The sequence below is a fragment of the Eubalaena glacialis genome, chromosome 5 (assembly GCF_028564815.1).
Source record: "Eubalaena glacialis isolate mEubGla1 chromosome 5, mEubGla1.1.hap2.+ XY, whole genome shotgun sequence".
In the NCBI taxonomy this organism is placed as follows: domain Eukaryota; kingdom Metazoa; phylum Chordata; class Mammalia; order Artiodactyla; family Balaenidae; genus Eubalaena; species Eubalaena glacialis.
In genome coordinates, this window is record NC_083720.1 from 64,374,238 (window position 1) to 64,380,393 (window position 6,156).

Sequence of the window (6,156 nt, forward strand, 5' to 3'; positions counted from 1 at the left end):
AACAGTGCCATCCGGAAGTATGCAGCACACAGCTTGCACAGACATGCATGGTGGCCCGACCAGGGGCACTGGCTAGAAGAGCCATCACAAGGAAGTAAGCCGTCTGCAGGCACACTCTCAGGAGGGAGCATAGCACAATAATTTGATGAAGTAGAAAGAATGAGGTTATTGAAAGCCCCATATTCAAGTGCTAGTATTTCCGTGTCTTCTTAGAAAAGTGGTCTGGGCAAGCCAGGTGAGGTCTATGAGCTTTGGTGTTCTCTTCTGCAACTCTCCCTATTTCACAGACTCGTGAACGTTAAGTGAGATCATGTACAAGAGAAAATTGTATATATGAATGTGGATTTTATTTTAACAAATAAAAGAGAAGCTTAAAGAAAGGAAGGAATAGTTCCACCTGCCTTGCATTAGTGACTGGGTGGGAGGGAACAGGGCATTTACAGAGTATGTGCTTCAGCTTGTTATAGCACGAATTGGTGGGGCGGGGAGGGTGATAGAATCTCTCCTTTCCCTTCCAGCTTCCCCATGAGTGATGGCTCATCAACAGCAGTCCAGGGAGCACTTGCCCACCTGCCGATGAAGCCTAGCCTCCATAACCCCAGAAAGACTGCCCTCACCTATCTTTCCTGATATCCCACAACAGAGTAAAAGTAAAGACGTACTGAGATCACCAACACCATCGAGAATACATCAACCCCTCTGCTCTGTTTGCTGCAAGAAAAACTGCATTAGCATCAGACTCAGACCCCAAAGATTCTCAATTGCAAGCCCAGGCAGAACTAATTGCACATAAAGAGCTGGGGGGTGGGGCCAGTGGAGGGCAGGGGAAAGAATCAATGTTTGCGCAATGGGAAAGAAAAATCAGTTGAGGGGAAACAGAATGTTCTCTCTAAGCCTTTGAAAGCAGTGGCTTAGATGTATCTGTATCAGTGGCTCAGATGTATCAGATGTATCTACAAAGAAGGAAAGGATGATACAAAGAGTAGAGTCCTTTTACATTTAAGTTCTCAGTTATAAGGAGATCAATAGTTCAGAAAGTATTTCTTTTTTTAAAAATTGAGGTGAAATTCATATGGCATAAAATTAACCACTATAAAGTGAACAATTCAGTGGCATTAGTACATTAACAATGCTATGCAACCACCACCTCTATCTAGTTCCAAAGCATCTGGAAGTATTTCGTATGCCAGAATTTTATACACAGACAGTACTGTTAAAAACAGTAGAAATTTTTCTTAGACTTTTCAACCATTTGGGCTTAACTCCAAGATTGTATTTGAGTACTCAGTTGGATTGTTGCTTCTTGCCTAACTACTACTGTATATCTTCAGTGTTTCAGGATGGGCCAAATTAAATATGTTTTTACTCAGGTGGGTGGGAGAGGCGATGATAAATTTCTACAGACAAGAGAAATCCCATATGTTTATGTTCATACGTGTATTGACAGCATGTTTAAACAATTCAATGAAAAGTTGAAAATTATTTCAGCCACATGCATTTCTTCCATACAGGGTCACACAAGCAGACTGATCAATGGTATAACTAATAAACATGGACCTCAATGCAAAACCAAATATAATCCCTGAACTCTCCATCAAATTTCTCCAGAAACTGGCAAAGCTGTTTTAACCAAGCAAAAAAAAAAAATGATCTTCTTGAACACTGGGGTTAGAAGGATGTAGAAAATCTGATTCTTCTTCAGTTATGGGAGTGAATATTCTACGACAGTGAACAGAAAAGAATGCTTTCTTATGTATAGCTTCTGTAGCTGCCCTAGGCTCGTATACTCCCCATGGCTACAGGGCTAAGGAATAGTCTGATTAGGAAACCAAGACTGGACCTCCATCTTGCCACCTCCACTTTTACTGCTAGCATTTTAGACTTGGTCCTGCATCTCTACCCCTGCTCTGAGCCACTGACTATAGCAGCTGGACTTCGCAACTGAGTTGGACTGTATCTTCCTCTAAATTGACTGTTGCCAGCCCTGGCAGATACAGGCATGCCTTGTGTGTTACCTTATAACTGTAGCCACATAGAACCCCAAAAAGTCTTCCTGAAAAATGTGGTAGCAAATTTCCCTTTTGCTGTTACTCTTTCTGCTATTTCTCAAATAGCGAGGTAAGATTGAGACAGAATCCTATTTTGGACTCCTGAAAAGTAACTGCTTCGTGATTTATGAGCATTCCACCCAAAGGAAGAATCAACAGAGAGAAGGAGAAGACTTGGGGAGAAAAATCCAATAAGTAACTTTAAGCCTATCTCACATTATTACTTTTCTGAAGTTCTGTATTACTTTTTATACAGTAGGCGCTCAATAAAATTTGTTATTTGAATTGGATGAGGATATTTTTTCTTCTTTAATAATCTCTACTCTAAGGAACATTTTGCCTTACTATACTGATCAAATAATTCTAGTATTTGGTGCCAGCTGTTCAACTCAAATAATTATTTTTAAATAGCCTTCGATTTTTTGTAACGATCTGCTGTGTTCTCTGTCCTGTCCCTTTGGTGCTTGCTAACCATTACTCATGAGACCACATATGCATTGCCCATAGCAAGTGGACCTCAAATTCTAGATTCATTTGTAACCGCATTTTAAAACCCAGATTCCTGGGCTCCCCAAGCACTGTGGTCCTTAGGTCAGAGAAGGAATCTTGTAGCTTATATTTTAACAAACACTCTGGGTGATCCAGGTGCATGTCATCATGAAGCACATTTCAGAAATTGATCCATAAATTTGGATCCATAAATTTGGACTCTGAGACCAGCCTTATTTAGAGCAGAGCAAAGACGAAGAACCAACAGTAAATTGCTAATACAGAGATGATGGTCCTTCCCTGGGACATGACCTTGTTTCACTAGTCACTCTTTCCCACTTCATGCCTGAAATCCAGCTGGTATTGCCCTGGATCTTGGTTGCTGGGTCCATCATATTCCTGGGCTTCATTGGCTGCTAGATGAAGAATTGTCAATTACTAAATCCCATATTTAATGTTCTGCCTGTTCACCAAGTCCTTCACCCAGTGGCCAAACTCCACTGTTTGCCTTTGGGGATTCCTCCAAAAAGTCCAACTTCTACTGCTTAGAAGCCTACTTAGTCCCTTCCCTGCCCAGGTAGGTTTGCTGGGTAATTCTTCCCAGTACTAAAACCTCACTCGTCATAACAGATTTTTTTCTTTTTAATTTTTATTTTATTTTATAATTTTATTTTTTGGTTGCGTTGGGTCTTCATTGCTGCACGCGGGCTTTCTCTAGCTGCGGCGAGCGGGGGCTACTCTTTGTTGCAGTGCGCGGGCTTCTCGTTGCGGTGGCTTCTCTTGTTGTGGAGCACGGGCCCTAGAGTGCGCAGGCTTCAGTAGTTATGGCACACGGGCTCAGTAGTTGTGGCACATGGGCTTAGTTGCTCCGTGGCATGTGGGATCTTCCTGGACCAGGGATCGAACCCGAGTTCCCTGCACTGGCAGGCAGATTCTTAACCACTGCGCCACCAGGGAAGTCCGCATGAGAGATATTTCTGACTGAGGGTGCTGACTATCCTTATCCAGAATTAGCCAAGATGAATAGGATAGTCACCAAGCTGGCTACCCTTAAAAAGATCATCTCCCTCTGTATCTGTGGTAGAGTAAGAGGTCATGTCTGCTCATTTACCCAAGTTTAACACGAGAGATTTTAGAAAAGGAATTGTTAAGTGAAAAACAACTCTAAATAATATTATTTTTGTTGCATACAACCTGTTGTCAAGAATAGCCCAAAACAAATGCAGATTAAAATAAAAGTGCTCTAGGACTGCCGTGGTGGTGCAGTGGTTGAGAATCTGCCTGCCAATGCAGGGCGCATGGCTTTGAGCCCTGGTCCGGGAAGATCCCACATGCCGTGGAGCAACTAAGCTCGTGAGCCACAACTACTGAGCCTGTGCTCTAGAACCCGCGAGCCACAACTACTGAGCCCATGCGCCACAACTACTGAAGCCCGTGTGCCTAGAGCCCGTGCTCCGCAACAAGAGAAGTCACCGCAATGAGAAGCCTGTGCACTGCAACAAAGAGTAGGCCCCGCTCGCCGCAACTAGAGAGAAAGCCCGCGCAGCAACGAAGACCCAACGCGGCCAGTAAACAAATAAATAAATGCTTAAAAAATAAAAATAAAATAAAGGTGCTCTTAATTGGCGTTTAGGGCTGAAGTGAAGGTTGCTGACAAAACTGGTACTTTCCCAAATTGTTACTCTACCTGCTGAGATCTGAAATATTATCTTTGAATAAAAGAAGAAGTTTCAAATAAGAATAGTACAAACACTAAGGCTTCTTTCTCTGTCTTGGTTCATTCATTTTTTTCAACAAATATGTTTTTTAATATTTTCTATGTGCTAGGAATAAACAGCTCTGGCCTCTGCCCTCATGGGGCTTACCATCTTGTAGTAGAGTTTAGGTCACGAATTTATTTTGGAAACAGGTCTACCCAGGACTTTTATTCCCTCACCTGACTGTGTGAGATGAAAAGAACACTGTGGGTTGCAGAGGTAGTAAGAAATGCCCCCAAGGAAGCCAAACCACAATTCTCCTTCCAACGGATACACAAGGCTGGAAGTTTATGGTAAAGGTGCTAGTCAACAGGAGGAAAGGATGAAGACGCCCACAAGTTAAATAGAAATCTTCCCATGGATACTACAAAGCAGACCAACTTGCCTTGGATAGTATAGATCTTTGTTAGAGTTCTGTATGTTCCTTCCTTGTTTCTACTAGATAAGACATTGAGGATTAATTGAAATACCAGGTGCTGTATAAGCTAATATTTTTGTTAGCTTAAGTCAGTGGTTCAGGCACCAGGAGGGCTTACTAAAACACAGATTTCTCAGCCCTATCACCAGAGTTTCTGATTCAGAAGGTCTGGGGATGGGCCTGAGAACTTGCAAGCCTAACAGATTCCCAGGTAACACAGATGCTGCTGGTCTGAGGACTACATTTTTAGAACCATGGGCTTAAGCAAACACTTAGAGGAGCCTTGAAAATGTTGCTCCACAAACGAGGATAGACAGCATCGTCGGGTTTAAAAATTTTAAATACCTGTTGTTTATCTCACTATGAAATAATACATATGTATTGCAAAAAACAGTTTTAATAAAAAAGCAATAAATTCATAAAACAACCAAAGTAAATTCAAAACCATCCACCGAAAGATAGCCATGAGTAACCTTGCTGTGTATTCTTATAAAATCTCTGTGTGTATGTGTTATGTTTATGTCTACAAATATATACGATCTCTCTCATATATATATAAGATATATATACAACATTGGATTCTTCTTATACGTACTGTTTTGTAACTTTCCTTTTCACTTAACAGTATACTATAAACATCCTTCTACATCAATACAGTTCTAAAACATAATTTGACACATCCTTTGAATAGAGGTACCAAAATATATATAAATGTATTTAAATGTTCCCACTTGCTGGACACTTAGGTTTAACCGTTCTCTGTTCAAACAGGTTCAGCATAAATATGCTAAGTCGTTTTGTACATCCTTAATTATTTTCTAAGGACAGATTTCCAGAAGAAAAATTGCCAAAACTCACATATGTTAAGTCTTTTAGTACATATCGCCAGACTGCCCTTCAAAGAAATATTGGATCGATTTACACAACCATCAGCTGTATAGAGGTATTTTCTCACATGTCCACATGACACTGAGCATGTGTTTTCCTTTGCCAGTTCAATAGGGAGAAAATGATACCTTGTTTATATTTTGAATTTTTTCCAGTTACCAGTGGAAACTTTATGTGATTTATAGTGACATCACATTCAGCGATCTCATACTTCTTTCATTTGTAGCTGTGTAAATCTGGGGCTTAGAATCAGACTATAAACTCTATACAAAGCAATTTTTTTTTGTTTGTGAGTTTACATGTTGGATATTTCATAGAGTCCAGCATGTCGTTTTTCTTTGTTACAAACAAACAAACAAAAAATCTCAAAATAGACAACCTTTGTTAGGTTACGTAAACTTTGGGAAAATTTCTTTGCTACAAAATTCTGTATTTTTGATTTGTCTAATATGATACGCAATCTCAGTATGTGAATTTATTATACTACGATATAAATGGTCCAATTTTACTTATGAAATAATTCATGTGAAAACGTATCCACTGGGATTAAAAGAGA

General features: G+C 40.3%; 1 protein-coding gene across 1 annotated transcript in view; it reads left to right on the forward strand.

Annotated features, from left to right (window-relative positions):
* NWD2 (NACHT and WD repeat domain containing 2) overlaps positions 1 to 6,156 on the forward strand; it is a 201,612-nt gene that overhangs the window by 178,941 nt on the left and 16,515 nt on the right. The gene's annotated exons all lie outside the window — the stretch shown is intronic.